The sequence below is a fragment of the Camelus ferus genome, chromosome 25, assembly GCF_009834535.1.
Source record: "Camelus ferus isolate YT-003-E chromosome 25, BCGSAC_Cfer_1.0, whole genome shotgun sequence".
NCBI classification, from domain to species: domain Eukaryota; kingdom Metazoa; phylum Chordata; class Mammalia; order Artiodactyla; family Camelidae; genus Camelus; species Camelus ferus.
In genome coordinates, this window is record NC_045720.1 from 10,025,406 (window position 1) to 10,041,994 (window position 16,589).

The window sequence follows — 16,589 nt, forward strand, 5'->3', positions numbered from 1 at the left end:
ATCCTCCTCCTTCTCCTGTCCAGAGGAAGCATATTCCAGGGCCCGCCCTGCCCAGCAGTACCCGTTCAGGCAAGACTGCTCCAGTCTGTACTGGTAGGACCTGGTAAGCAAGTTTGCCTGATCATAGCATGTACATTAGCAAGTCTACTTGCCCTCTGTTATCCAGGTGGGATTCTCCAAATGTCCTTGATCAGTTAAAGGTGGTGTTTAAAAACCCCATCTGCCATTCATTTGATGTATCTTTCAATTTAAGCAGAACACGGATAATGGAGAGAGGTGCTGTTTGTTGGGGGTTACTTAGGCCCCCAATTTGTAAAATAAGCTTAAAATGCAGTGTTGGTTTTCTGAGGTTGCCAGAGCAAGATGCCATAGATTAAGGGGCTTAAGCAAAAATTGCTTTCTCACAGTTCTGGAAGCTAGAAAGCCAAGATCAAGATATTCGATTTCTCTGGAGACCTCTCTCCGTGGCTTATAGATGGTTTTTCTGTGTCTTCACGTGGCCTTCTTCCTCTGTGCAGGCATCCCAGGGTTTCTGCCTCTTCTTAGGGGGGCATCAGTCATATCGGATCAGGGTCCCATCATCATAATCTCAATTAACCTTAATTATTGTGTGAAAGGCTTTATTTCCAAATATAATGACTTCAGGCATTAGGGCTTCAACATATGAATTTGAGGAGAACAGGATTCATTCCACAAAGGAATACCTATTAAAAAAATACTAAAAAAACAAGAGTTCAAAACAGGTATTTTAAAAATATAGGAAATCAGCTCTGACCTTTTGACAGAAGATGCCCTTAACAGTAAGAAAGTTGAAAAATAAAAAGCATGGAAAAATTTATCTCAATAACATTGAAAAAGAGTAGAGTAATATAGCGTAATTAAATATATGAGTATAGGATAAAATAAATTAGGTCTTAAGACAGAAAGAAATAACAAGGATAAGGAGAGATATGGCTTAATGACAAAAAGAAATAAGCCATCAAGAAGATATAATAATCATGAATTCCTACATAACAACATAGTCTCAGAATACATGTGGTAAAATTTCTCAGAGTGAAGTAGCAGTTGATCAATCTGACTATTAATTGATCATAGCAGATTTTTACTCAATTATTTCAGAAATCAGTAACTACCAGAGTCCAGAAATTGCTAAGAAGTATAGAAAAGTTAGCACAATTAAAAATACCATCTAGTATAGAGAACACTTAACCTAAAATGCACATGTAATTATAAAGGAGTAAGAGTTGCCATAGTAGTTTTGAAGAAAAACAAAAGATTGGAAGGCTTGAGCTGGATTACCTTGCAGGATACTAAGACCTGGTATATGAGACAGAGAGAGAGAGTCTTTCTTAAAAATCAGTGGGAAAGAATGAAATTGTCAACAAATGGTATTAGGACATTGTTTCTATCCATATTAAAAGAAGTAGAATTAGAAGCGTATCTTATATATTACCCCCAAGCAAATTCCATTTTTATTAAAAACCTACATGTGACTATTTTAAATCTGTAGAAGAAAATATAAAGAATACATTTATTACATTGGTCAAGATTGGTGTATTATTTTAGGAAAAAACACATACCATAAGTTAACAGCAGATTAACACATTTGTTTACATACAAATAAAAAAAAATCTATGGCAAAACATATGATAAAAACAAGATCAAGTGATTAACAGAGAAAACATAATTGCCAACATTTAAAAGAAAAGGGATCAGTATCTGGAATGCATAAAGCATCTATAGGTCAATATAACATTGATAAACTACAAACAGAAAAAAATGGTAAAGTATATAAAAAGGAAATTCACAGATGAGGAGATCTGAATGGCCAATAAACATGAAAATGAGTTCAATTTTGGTAAAGATAAGATAAAGGAACATTTAAAAAAAAACGAGATACTTGTCTTCAGTTATGAAAGAATAAAGTACTAAGAAAAACAGAGGCAAGATCTCATACTGATTATGGGAGTGCCGTTGGGCATAACAAACTTAGAGAATAGTTATCAATATTTGAAAAACAACATTGATGCACAATCTGATATACCTACTCATCCTATATTTAGATATGTCTCAGTGAAGTTCCTGTGTGTGGACCAGAAGACTATTGGGAGACAATTATCCAAGGACGTCTCAGGTTCTTCACATCATGTAAACAAAGTCACTAACTGTCCTTCTGTTTCAAATTAACTTTTCAAGGATGTTTGTTTGTAAGGTGAACAGGTGTGGAAGGAAGAGAGAGTGTCTGCAGAGGGAAGACTTGCCTCAGTGTCCAGTACAATAAAAGTAATGTCTCCCTTTGGAACAAAGAACAGGCGTATTTGCTTACAGTGCATTATAAAAAAATCAGGTTTCCTAATCTCAGGGTTCCTCAGCTACTACACAAATCTATCTGTGCATAGTAAGTTACTCCGATGGAGGCAAGGAAAAATGGTGCAGATACACTAATTCTCAAGATACGTGCTCTGCTACGAGTAATGAAGATCTTTGCCTCTGCAACGAGCCCCTCATGTCTTCTGCCACAACTCATGTAACTGTGACAGACAAAACTGTTAGCCTACAAATGGGCTAAAATTCCAGACTTTTAGCAAGTCTCAACCCAGACTCGTGCAAATTAACTATAATACCATTTATAGTCATAAAAATAGAACCAAGTTCAATGTGTAACGTGAGGGAATGTATGTTAAAAGTTGTGAAGTATAATACAAGCATTAAACTGAGTGAGGTTGATGTACTGTGTTTACTCATATATGACCCCTATTTTTATCTGTCAAGATTAGTTGATTGTTGTTATTCATATGGGGTTCAATCTAATATTTGCATCAAAATAAATAATCTCCAGAACATAAATTTAATTTTAAGCTTTGATTTGTTCTCTAAAAAACAATGTTTGCAAATGGAATCATGCTTTTTTTTTTTTTTTTTTTCTTCACTGATGGAATAAAATTACCCTTCTCCATTGTGGAAAGGAGGGACACTGATTTCAGGATAATAATTGCTCCAGGACTGAGTGGAGGGATGACAAAAATAGGGGGAATACCAGTGAGATTTAAATTGTGTCGGTAAAATTATGCTTCTAAAACCAGTGAAAATCAGAAGTAAATATTTTAATGTGCTGAATAGTTTTGATTGTGTGTGTGTATACTTGGGTGGCTGCCATGAAACTCCCTGAACTCCTCTTTATATAGTATGTCTCCACTGTTTCCCAATTAAAACACAATAATGAAGTAAAATGAGTGCCTAGAGGCTCAAGATGGCGACCTCCATTGGGAAGCAGTCCTCTTGAACAGGCTTTCCAAATGTCCAGAGCAGTACCAGATCTCTGTTCTCTCGTTTTCTCAGAAGACCTTTCTTGGTTTACAGGAGAGTTTTTACTTCTAGAAAACACATTATGAGTCACTCAGAGGAACAGGGGCTAAAATTTTCACCGTGTGTCGTTAAATGTCATATATTTCATCTGCAGGAAATTTTTTTCTCATAATGAGAAATGCAAAGTCTGGGCTGGTTTCAAGTTTTTATTTTATTTTTTTTAATATAAAGTTTGTACCGCGACTGCCCTCATTTTACATGTGAAGAAATAAAGTGGTAGAGCCAAGGTTTTAACCCCTAGAACTCTGGGTCCAGAATTAGTCTCCAGCTCCATTAAGCTGTCACCTATATTTACTCTCAGGGCAGCACTATGGAAGGGCTGTTCTCTTCCACTGGAGGAAACTGAAGCCCAGAAAGGCTAAGTAAATGGCTCAAGGATTGTTTTTGTATAGTTACGATGGAAACAAAGTCCGTTTAAGCCCTACGTTTTACCACTATGATTTTACTTAGCACATTTTTCTCAGTTGTGTGTTTGCCTCTCTCTCTCCCTTCCTTCTCTCCCTCTGACTCTCTAATTTTTATATAATAGAAGCGTAGAGTAGGGTTATTACTTCCTACAACTTGAAGTCACATCTCCATCCTTGTCTTTTTTACAATCCTGCTGGAAGATTCATTTCTCACTTTAATTAGTTTAACTAGAAACCTGCCTAACTTCTTTTTACTATCAGTTACAAAAATTTATCCTTGAGTGTACACCACTTTCCAGAAGCAGCTGAGAATGCCTTGTGTATGTGGAATGAAGACTGGATTGGCCTGTCTCTAAAGAGCAAGAGAAAAAGCTACCACCCAACTGGGCTGAAGAGAGGGTCATGCTGTGTCATGCCAACCGTTCCTGCTGGCTGTTTCAAATTGTCATACCTTAGTAAATGGCACAGGGTCTAACTCTGATGTTGAAGATTCCGATTAAAGGTAGTGTGATTTTGAGTTTTCCCCAGTTCTAAGTTCTGGTTCTGGAGCTGCGTTATACACACTGGCTCAGTGACTTTCGTGAGTTATGAGCCCTCCATTTCCTCATCTGTAAAACAGGGTAAGGTGGACAGGTGATGATTATCTCACAGCTGTCTTGTAAGGATTAAAGATGACTTTATGTGTCTGGTATACAGTAGGAGTGTGTCTCAGTTAAGTGCCTAGTATCAAGTAGATATACAAGAAATAGTAGTTATTTTTATGAGCAGAACCAACATTGCTGACTTTCAAGGTATAGAGCTCAGCTGATTTTAAGTGTGGTATTTAGTCTATTCTAAATGCACATTGAGCCACTGATATGCTGACCATTAATTCTCCAACTCAAGAAAATTTTAATAATAAAATATTTCCATTTGACCAGTATTCTCTTTGAGTATCAGCTTTTAGACAGACACTGCCAAGGATTCATAAAACAACTAATCAGTTAATTTATAAGACATTTACAAAAGCACACAACACAGGTGCCTTTATTTATGTGTTCCAATTGGCCGCAGGCCCTACACTATGATTTCTTCCCTGAAAGGGAATCGTACACAAGAAGAAATCACAAGATCAAAGATCACACAATTTTGTTTCTCCAGGGATTGCTCCTACTGCTTGTTACCAGTTTCTCCCTTCTCTATTGCTGAGTTCACAGACTTTCTGCAAAGGATTCTGGGTGTGATGCTGAGGAATGAAAAGTGTATTTAGATTTCTGATATTTCATCGTTATACCCCGACCTACTGGACTTTTCCATGTATGTTTGCTCTAAATGCTCTACTTATATCTGATAGACTATCTCCTCTCTTCCTCTTACCCGCAGTTGGGAATGCAGCTCTGCTTTACAAAGATGAATGAGTCTCTCCTACAAGAGCTTGTTGGTGTCTCTTTGTGTGAGGACCAGGGTAGAGTCCAGAGACAGTAATTCATTTTCTTTAAGTGTAAGTAATATTTAGGTTCGGGAGAAGCTAGCACAGCTCACACACCCTGTCTCTTTGGGTCACCAATGAATTCTAAAAAATTGGAAACTGATCAAGCCAATATGAATTGAAGGGAGCATTAAACCCTGGAAAAAGAAGGACATGATCTGTCAGTGAAACTGGTGGGATGGAACACGTGAGGCCTTTGTGGCTTCACAATTTGGTTATTAAGGAGTGGTTTTAACATCAAAAGTTGACTTTTAACTCATATTTGGCAAAATGCCTTTACCACAAGTGTTAATGACAATAGAAGAGCTCAGAACCCATTGCAAATTCTTCTCTATGTGATTTCCAGGAAAAGAAAAGATATTTTATTACCAAGGATATTTAATTTATTTATTTAACAAATATTTGACCAGCCCTTACCTTATGCTAAGTACTAGGGTTATAAATATGAATATTGCAGTATAGTTCCTCTGTCAAGTTATTTCTAAACTCGTGGGGACCTGGCTATGTAAACCAGTAACTGAAAAATAGAATTAAAAAGGATAATTCATTAAGTCATCAGAACTTAAATTTCTTATAATTTAGAGTGATGACTAATGGTAATAATTCTTACCTCAAGTGGCTTTAAATTGAGAAAATATAAGTAAAGTGAGTAATACAGTTAAGAGCAGACAATTGATAAGTGGGAACCATCAATATGATTATTAACATTGTTCTTCTTACAGATCCAATAACATATATATATACATTTATTTATTTTTATGGAAAGAAAGCGAGGAAGGCAGGAAATAATGAAGGGGCAGGGAAGAGAATATTTAACTCTACTTGGGATAATCTTTAAATAAGAGGGGACATAGTATTGGGCAGGAAGAAAAGTTGACAAAGTGTAATTTCAGGCACACGGCAAATACTCAATAAATGGTATTTCTTTTTATTATTATTATTATTATTATTATTATTATTATTATTATTATTATTATTATTATTATTATTGGAAGGGAGCCTATGATTAGTTCTGAAGGGTGAAATGAGGCGAAGAAGGGAGACAAAAGGGAAGGAACTCAGATGGGCTAGGAGTTTGCACAAAGGATAGAGGCACTGCGCTTCATTATGCCATTATGCAATGCTAAATGTTTCAGTATAGCTTGGGGATAAAATGTGAATGAGATAAGCCTGGAGAGGCAGACAGAACCACATCATAAAGACTCTTGGATAGCAGGCTAAGGAGCTTATACCACAGCTTACTGACTGTGGGAAGTCACAAACGGATTTTCAACATTTTAGGGACATGATCAAATTTGCATTTTAGACTTATCACTTGGCTAGCAATAGAGAAGAAGTATTAGAAAGAGGTAAGAGGCAGAGAAAGTTCAGGGATATCTGGTAAAGTTAAAATAACCAAGAACCTAAGAATTCCACTACTAGGTTTACAGCTTAGGGAAAAAACCATACATAGCACAGCATTTGTTCATTTATCGCAACATTGCTTATAACAGCAAAAAAAGTTAAGACTCAATCAAAATATACATCAGGAGGAGAAAATATATAGAAAATAAGTCTAGTATAGTCTTGTAAAATAATTACTAGAATATTGTGCACTAAAATGTATCAGGTAAATCGAAGTGTGAAGGTAAGAGTCCATCTCAAACACCTGTGGGTTAAAAACTACAAGTTTAAGAATGTTAAGCATAATCTTTCGCCGTTTATGAACATTTAAGAAATACTACTGTTTATGGACACATACACAAAGCAAATGCACACAACAAGGACTGGAAGGAAAGTCACCAAATTCCTTACAGTTGTCATATCGTGGGATGGAGGAAGGGGACATGAGATTGGAGAGGAAAATAAAGAAGACTTCAGGGTTATCTTGGCTGTTCTGTTTTAAGATAAGTAAAATTTAAAAGCATTTGTGATTTTCAGTGTGTGGGAACATAGATTTTATTTTTTAATAGTTTTTGTGCTTGTAGAAAATATTTTTAAATGAAATATATCTTTGATTTTGTTGTGTGTGTATGTGTGTGTGTATATATGTGTGCATGTGCACAAGGTCCAAAGTCCCCAAATGTTAAGAAAGGAGAATTTCTGAATATACTGAGGTTTCCTCTGTCTCAACTCCCAAAGGCAGGAAATGGCTGATAGTGAGAAAGATAACATCAACTTGGACCCAAGAACAATGTGGGGGGTTTGGGGCGCACATATTAGCTACCAAATCTTTCAGAGAACACTAAGGCTCCTTGCAGTTTTCAAATAAGGAAATCAAAGAAGACCAAGTACCGCTATTGGCTCGGGGGAAGGAAGAGACTTTTCAAAGGAGATTAATGACTGGGAGGCTGGCCCGGGGTGTGTATGATGGCCTGAAGATCTGGATGAGGATGAGTCAGTCCAGTGGTTTCAGGGAAACGGGACAGCACCTTTGCAACTCCAGGCAAATGATTTTGCTTCACCTCCTACCTTCTTTCACAAGTAGCCTTGAAACTGTTTTTGAGGGAGGAATGGAAAATGCTATCTTCACAGTCATAGTTTCTGCTGTTATTAAAAGTATAGTCAAAGACCCTTATGGAGAGAGACGTTATGATATAACAGCTTCGTTTCAAAACCATGAAAAAATACCCTAAGTTAATTTGAATTTTTAATTCAATTCAAGTCAGCAGACAGCAAACTTTTTTTTCCCCTTTGCCAAGTGTGTTTTGGTCATTATTCTAGGTACTACAGAAGGTGCAAAATAAAAGGAAACAGACTTTTTGCATTCAAGAGAACTTAAAATTTAACTATGGTGCAGTATATACTAATTGGTCTATGAGTAATGCAAACCATGCTATGAGATTCCAAAGTGAAACTATCACACAAGCATGGCGGAACAAGTTAAAAGAATATGCCTGGGATTTGCATTTCTGCAGGGATTTAAAAAGGCGTCAGAGTTTCAGTAAGAGGAAGTCAGAGGGAAGACTATTTGGGAACAGCATGAAAAAACCCAAAGGGAAGGGAAACACACTATTTGGAAGCATACAAACAGTGCTATTCAGCTACATAATGAAGTGTAAATTAGAAAGTGGGGGAGGGCGGTGATGGAAGCTACGGAAGTTAAGTAGAACCCATATTGTGCAGGCACTGAATGTCAAGGTGAGAAATATGAACATCACACACCATGCAATGAAAAGTAGTCAGAAAAGAGTATATGAATGTGATATGCTTGAAGCATGACTTTATTGCCTTGGATCCTCTAGAAGCACCATATACAACTTGCCTGCATATGCTCTCAGAATCTCTACCATGAGAGCAAGACCAAGGTAGCCTGCTGATTGATGAGGAACACAGACTCAGTCACCCCTATTGTTCAAGGTGACAGGTTGCCAACTGCCAGGCACGTGAGCGAGGCCATCCTGGATCACCAAGACAAAAGGCGGCCCATCAGCTGACTACCAACTCTTGATACAGCCCAGCAGAGAGTATCAAAGCCAGTGCCGACAGAAAGCACCACACCAGTGACGCACAGAATCACCAGCTACATGAATGGTGGTTGCTTTGAGCGACTAGGTTTTGGTGTGTTTGGTTACATAGCAATATGAATCTCCTTGGGCACAGTAAATCCTTAGTCATTCAAGAACTAGTGAAAAAGACAACATGTTCTATCACTGAGTCATGGAGGATCTTTAATAACTACTGGAAGACTTCCATAAATGATAGACACAGATAAGCTTAAATGATGGACAGTGATTTTCTGGCTTTCTATCAAGTGTTATTTCTGTATTCTAGTACTGCTTGCCACTAAAGTTCTTGGGAAACCAATACTATTTTATTATCTCTCTCTCTCTCTTTTTTAAATAATCTTAACTCTTACCTGTGGCCCATAAGATAAGCCATGCTCTCTAGTCAATAATGACAGGTCAACACTAAATGAACGGTGCCAACATTAAAGGGATAGTGTGCAGAGACGCATTAACACAGTAGAACTGGGACTGCTATCCTTAGACACATCTGCTTGCAAATTTGGCCTTTGACTGCTATACCTAGGGACTTGGATTTGGGGAAGATTCTCGCCATCCCCTGATAAGAGATTCATCGTGTCTAAATTGTGCAAACCATATAGCTTATTTTGAACTCCTGCTCTTTTTAAAGGGCAAAGGGCCTGGAATTTCAGTATGTGCTAGGCAGAGGGCGGTTCTGTGACCAGACCCTAGTGAAAAACCTGGGCACTGAGGCTCTAATGAGTTTCCTTGGTAGACCACATTTCACAAGTATTGTCACAACTCATTGCTAGCAAGGGAGCATCGCCTGTGTGACTCAGTATGTGCCTCAGTTCCTTAGGACTTCACTCACACACTTTTTCCCTTTGCTAATTTTGTTTTGTGTCCTTGCAAGCAATAAACCTTATTCAGGGATATGACTATATGTTGAGTCTTGTGAGTCCTTGTAGTCAGTTATTGAACCTGGGGTGGTCTTGTGGAACTCAGAGATAGATATCCATGGTAGAAATTGTATAAGGCAGAATGGCTTTTCAGTTGCCTTCAAATTGCCATCTATTAGGGACTAAGTCATCCATAGGCAAAGACTGGCACTGCCCCAAAGAACGTGGCATATTTAGGCGTGATTGTGTAATGGAGCTGCTGAATAGTGATCAGGAAAGCTGAAAAAAAGCAAAAACTAAACCCCTTTTAGAATAGTTTCTAGTATCAACTTTATATATATACAATTGCAACATTAAATTAAAAAGAAGTCTCTTTTTCACCAAAGAAGTATTATCTAGTTATTAAAGATGAATAAATGCTTGCTGAATTAGGTTGAATAATTTATTTTGAAGGATCACATCAGTTATGCATTACTGTAAACATCACCTCAAAATTTTATTACTTAGAACAGCAGTCTTTGCTCATGATTCTGAGGTCCAACAAATTGGACTGGTCTCAGCTGGGTGGATCTTCTGCTGGTCTTGCCTGAGGTCCCTCATGTGCTTGATGGGCAACAGAGGCTGGATGGCCCAAGATGACCTCACTCATATTTCTGGCAAATAATGCTGACTGTTGACTAACTGGCCCGGGAACTGGGGTGATTTGTCTCTGCTACAGATGGTCTCTTTTCCAAACTGCTGGACCAGTGTTCTTCACATGATAATAGAAGTATTCCCAAAGGACAAGAGCAAAAACTGCAAACCTTTTGAAACTGAAGTTCGCAAGTTGCACAAAGTCGCTTCTGACACATTCAGTTGGCCAAAGCAAGTCATAGGGCCAGCCCATATTCCAGGAGAGGAGAAACAGACATTACAATGATGGAAGAAACAGCAAAGTCACGCTGCAGTGGGAAGTGTGTACCAGGATGTGAGGAACTGTTGAGGCCATCTCTGCAAACTATATACCAGACTTTGGCACCGTTCTCTCTCTCTCTCTTTTAATCTCTCTCCCCCTTCTTCCTCCCTCCTCTCCTTCCCCTATTCTCTTCTCTCTCCTTTCCCTTCTCCCTCTCCTTTTCTCTGTGTCCCTCTCTCTTGTCCTTTCTTTCACATTTTTTGGTTTTAGTCCATTGTCCTTTGACAAACTTGACACTGTATGTCTATTATATTAAAAAAAAAAAACCCTCTTAAGTCTCAGTTTGCATTGCACAAAATTCATTCTTTAAAATGTAGTGATTTCCCACTTTGACAACATAAAGTTTCATCTATTGCATACTCTCTATTTTAACTATTTCTTTGTCCATTATTTCTCAAATCTGCAATGTACACCTCTTCTCCAATAAAGAGGGTAAATTCTAAATCATCTCCCAAGTTAATAATCCCTAACAGCCTGTGCCTCCAAAGTGGGAGGGTTTGTTTTCATATCCTTGACTTTTTGTAAGAATAAGTGAAACTTCTGGTCAAACATTGCATTATGATCTTAGTCAATATTATCAAATCCATAGAAATGATGTGAGAATTAAATCTGGCAATGTAGAGCGAATACCAGTGCTACCTCTGAGAATGTTCAACTTAAAGAGAGAGACTGACACAGAAAAGGTGCTAAGTATCACAAGAGAAATACCCAGCTTGTCCTGTGAATTCTCAGCTGTTCTGTGTCTCACATGCTCCATCACATACTAGTCAATGCTGGCTCTAACGTCTAGATGAGAAAGCTTAGTCCCAGACTGAATAGCACCAAATTCAGTCTTCAAATGTAAAGATTTTCTACTATGCCCACATAGAGGCTAACTTATAAACACACACGTACCAAAGAGGGAAGTGGAGAAATTCCAATGGGAAATGAGAAGATGAACAAATTACATTTAGTCACAGGAAGCAAAAAAGCTCTGAGAGGCTACGTAGAAGTCTCTGTTATCTTTCTCCATCCTATCTCACTGAATATGAGTTTCTTTTCCTTATAATAAGAATTTTGGATTATAAAATTTTGTGGGTTCCACCGAATTCTGGTATTTTATGTTTACAGCATAGGCAACCAGTTGGCATCTCAATTTCCAACACTAGTGAGTCAAAACTGTTCTCCATAATGTTTCAGAAATAATCCACTGTTCCATCAAAATAGTTGCTGAATTTTAATACATTTGCATCTTATTTATTCCTTACAAATGATGCCACTCCCATCCTTGTAAAGTTTATAAAGAAGGGTTTTAACCTTACAGTTTAAAGTCTGGATACATGATAGGAAAAAAATTTTTTTTTTAATTCTGTACTTTCTGAAAATACTAGCAGAACAAGAGACAAATCAATTTCACAGCAGCTCCACGCTCTGCTATTTAATGCAGATGGTGTGGTTTACAGGTCTCCACGTAGGACAATGAATCCTCTGACCTGCTCTGGTGAATTGCATGGGGGCTCTTCTTTTGTAATGTTAAACAAACGCTCAACTTTTCATCCCGTCACCGAGATAAATGCACGTATCTGTCAAGTCCCCCACATTTTCACATGTTTATACTTCATCGTACCCTTTACAATTTAAATAACTTCCAAGCACACTCTCACATTTGATCATCAAGCAGAACCGTGAAGGTTTTTATGAATAAGACAACTGACCCCTGAGGATCCAGGTGAGAAGCCCCAGTTTTCCCTGCACGTCAACGACAGGTCTGAGGTGAGACCCAGACATCCCACCTTGAGACTGTTTTCGTCCTGCTACACAGCACAGGGGGGAATTCTGAGTAGTTGTGCAGGGCTGCCCCTATTTTAGAGACAACATCGCTCATCAGTTTCATTGCTCTGACATTCAAGCAGCACAAGAGAGCAGTACATACACACGGTGCCAGCTAGGCCCTTTGGCTGCCCTTCTCCCCATCTGTTGGACAGCTGGACGAGGGAACAGCTGCCAATCAAGGCTGTTTGGCCTGGCACTATCAGACCTATTGGCACCCATCACCATATGCCAGCTGGTGCTTGCTCTTGTTAAATAGACCTTGTTTGTAGGGTAAGGCCCCAGTTGTTATTAACGCAGCCATGGACCTCAGGACCCTTCATCAGTGCAAAAGTTAAGGTCAGAGACAGAGGGTAAATCAGATTCACATTGAAAACAGTTTACTTCTGGTTTTATAGAACCGGAACCTCGGTGTCAGGCAGACCAGTCTATGAATCTCATAGGTGCCACTTCTCACTGTGTAACCTCAGACAAATCACTTTGCCCCACCCAGCTGCGGACTCTGTGCCCTGCAATGGAAATAGTGCCCACCTGGCAGGGTTGCTCTCAAGATGAGATGAGTACACGAGAAAGAACTCTGCCTGTACTCGATCCTCAGTCAGAACGAAGTGATCCAGAAACCACCTCCATCTGGAACTTGATCTAATCTCCAGAAGTCTCTGGCGTCACTTGTAACCAACCTTTAGTGACCTGAAGGGCGGGAAGGAGGTAGGAGGATCAGACTTTGTTTGTTTCCCTCCAGAAAGGAAAACTAAGACCCAAATTTCGGAAGTTGCAGGAAGATAAGTTTTAGTTCAAAACCAGAAGCAGCCTTCTAGAACCCAGAGCACTTAAGAGAGGGGAAAATTGGGAATGACATGCCACACTGGAGAATCCTGGAAAAGCCGAGTCACATCATTTTAGGATGTTATAGGAAGGAGCCCCTTTCTCCTTCACTCTCTTATTTTGCCTTTTTTTCCTTCCTTCGTCTTTCTGGCTATTACCTGTTTCAAGAGTATTTTGTAGGGCTCAAAGTGATTATTATATGCCTGCATCCTTAAGAAGCAATAGATGCATTACAAGTCAGTGCATTACAAAAAATTCAAAAAAGTGTGCTGTGGAAGTTAGTGAGCAAGAAAAGGAAGGAAAATCTGCAACTAACCATCCAGAAATAAGTAAGTGTTAAGCCACTGGGGAAGTGTAATGTGAGCATTCCTCACGAGGCTTAACACTCTCAAAGTGTGAGAAGTAACTTAATCACATTTATCTTACATGCAATAGGTCTGGCATGTAATGCATTTGGCCTGTATTAGCTTGCTAGTGCTGCCGTCACAAAGTATCACAAACTGAGTGCCTTACACAACAGAAATTTATTGTCTCAATAAATTCTGGGGGCTGGACTTCCAAGATCGAAATGGTTGGTTTTGAGGGCTGGTTCCCTCTGCAGACTCAGGGAGCATCTGTTCCATGTTTCTCCATTAGCATCTGGTGGTTTTCGGGCACCTTGGGCATCTTCTGGCCTGTGGAAGCATCACCAGCATCTCTGCCTTCACCCTCACATGACACTGTTTCAGTATATGTGCCTCTGTGTCTAAATGTCCCCCTTTTGTAAGTATACTAGTGGTATTTGGTTAGGGCCCACCCTAATGACCTCACCTTATATTACCATATCTTAGCTGCATCTTAACATCTTAACATATGCATCTTAACATTTGTAGTGACCTTATTTTCAAATAAGATCACATTCTAAGACACTGGGGTAGGACTTCCATATATGAGTCTTGAAGGGACACAATTCAGTCTCAAACAAGGCCTTCGATGTGGTGAACATTCAAGAATATTTTCTTCAGAAATGCCATGATATCACTCATATGTGGAAAAAAAGAAAAGAAAAAAGACACTAGTGAACTCATCTACAAAACAGAAACAGACTCACAGACATAGTAAACAAACTGATGGTTGCTGGGGGAAAGGGGATGCGAAGGGATAAATTGGGAGTTCAAGATTTGCAAATATTAACTGCTATACATGAAACAGATAAAACAATTTCTTCTCTATAGCACAGGGAATTACATTCAATATCTTGTAGTAATCTATAAAGAAAAAGAATATAAAAACGAATATGTATGTGTATGCATGACTGGGACATGATGTTGTACACCAGAAACTGACACATTGTAACTGACTATACTTCAATAAAAAGATGAAGTAAAATTAAATAAAGAATATTTTCTTCAGGATTGCAGCTGAAAACAGTAATCAAATTTCAGAGTTAGAAGTACATTGATGAAACAAGCTCTGCGTCCCCAAGGACAGCACCCCCTCTGTGATACCAGCTTTCTTCAGGGTCTTCTGGGGATGCCTACGAAAGGTAGAATTTGTTTCCTTCATTTCTTTCTTTCTCCAAGGTTCTACAGCTGTGGCTGGGTGAGGAAAGGAAGCTGACGAAACAGGATCCTAGAATAATAAATGACTGCTTAAAAAACTTGAATTCCTTTGCTTGGGAGGACAGTACTAATTAATGACTAGTGTTGGACTATCAGAACTAAAATAATTAGAAAGGAAACAGTTAATATTTCCTGAGCACTCAATATGTGTCCGACACGGTACTAAGTGGTTTATGTGATGAGATAGAAAGCAACCAACAACAATAGGGTATTGACATTTACACTATTGAAGAGAGGAGCCCTGAAGAGGTCAAGCAACTTGTCCAAGATCACACTGCATGCAGAATGCTTCAAGATTCAAAAGAGGTCCATCTGAACTCAAAAGCCTCCTTTTGTAAGTTCTGTTCTAGACTGCCTTTCCTTGTCTCTTACTTTTCTTCACAATTAAATTCAAATTGAATAATCTGCTTGCTGGCTCGGAGTGAGGGTGGAGAGCGGTGACAGTTTGTGGGTGCATCCATGCATAAACTCGATACACTTTAAAGAGGGAGGGAGGGAAAGGGAGAGAGGATGGGTAGAAGGAAGAATTCTTACTAGTTTATCTTTTAGGCAGGTAGGTGTGTGGCTATTTATAACCTGCCTTCTTCAAATTATTTTTGGCTATTTCCACTATTAATGAACACATGACAGTAGAACAATTCAGAAAATTCTATTTCCTAGAAAGGCACCTGGCCCTCCCTCTCTGCGGGGGTGAGAGGAAGAGCACCAGATGTGCTGAGGTTTGCCTGAGCTAGCATTCTTCCGTAGGTCCTCACCACAGTCCCTGAAAAAGGAAATTATTTTAGGTGAATTAATTAAGTGAAGGTGGTGCTGAAGATGTGTCTTTGACTTTCTAGATTAATGCTGTGACAGTGAACAAAAGTGCTGAGGATGAGAGGTTACCACACAGACTCAATCAATACTCCGTTCTATTTCTGGACCTCAGAAAATAGTTCTGTGAGCTTGACTCAGTCAGCTCAGGCGAGAAGGCTCAGAACCCCAGCCGTTCTCCCCAGAGTGCAGCACCAGTAAACGTCGTGCTCTTCAAGTGGGAACGTGTTGAAATGGATCCGGAAATACTCTCTCCGTTTTTCTCTAGTCTCGATGCTGAGGTTGCCAACTTTGTAACCACGGTTCTCCTTCTAGAAAATACACAGAGGATTCCAAAGTAGCCCAGAACCAAATTCCCCCACGTCCACTTGCATACTTCCTTTCCTTCGTCTGACATGTTCTGAATACTTGCTCCTGAAGAATCTCATATGTTAAGAGATGTAAAATGTATTTACTCATTACAACAAGACTATCAGCTAGGCATTGTTCACCACAAATTAGTGAGGAACACAGAATAAAGTAACTGGGGAAAATGCTAATTTTCTAAACTTAAAGCATGTAAGCACAAGATGTATGTCCAACTAACTCATTCATTCATTCAACAAATAACTTTAGACTGTGTTAGTGATGAAGATAGAAAAAAATGTTAATTCAGTTAGGCCCTCTACTTTCATTGTTTTTACAGTCCTTCCGAGAAACAGAGTAAAACGTATTGTCATACAAATTATCATGTATTTATAATTGCAATAATATATTGTGAAATGAGAGATTATAAAAGAGAGAGATAATCTGGTCTGAGTATTCAGATAGGCATCACTGAGGAAATAATACTTAATCTAAGACATAACAAAGAATAATAGTTAGCTAGAAAGGAGGAATGGCAGACGGAAAACTACACTGGGAATTAACTTTGAGTACTGTGGGTGAATGAGGATCCAAACGATTGAGAGGACATGACGGACGAGAAAGGTGGCATAAGATGAGCCTAGGGAATTAGGGAGGG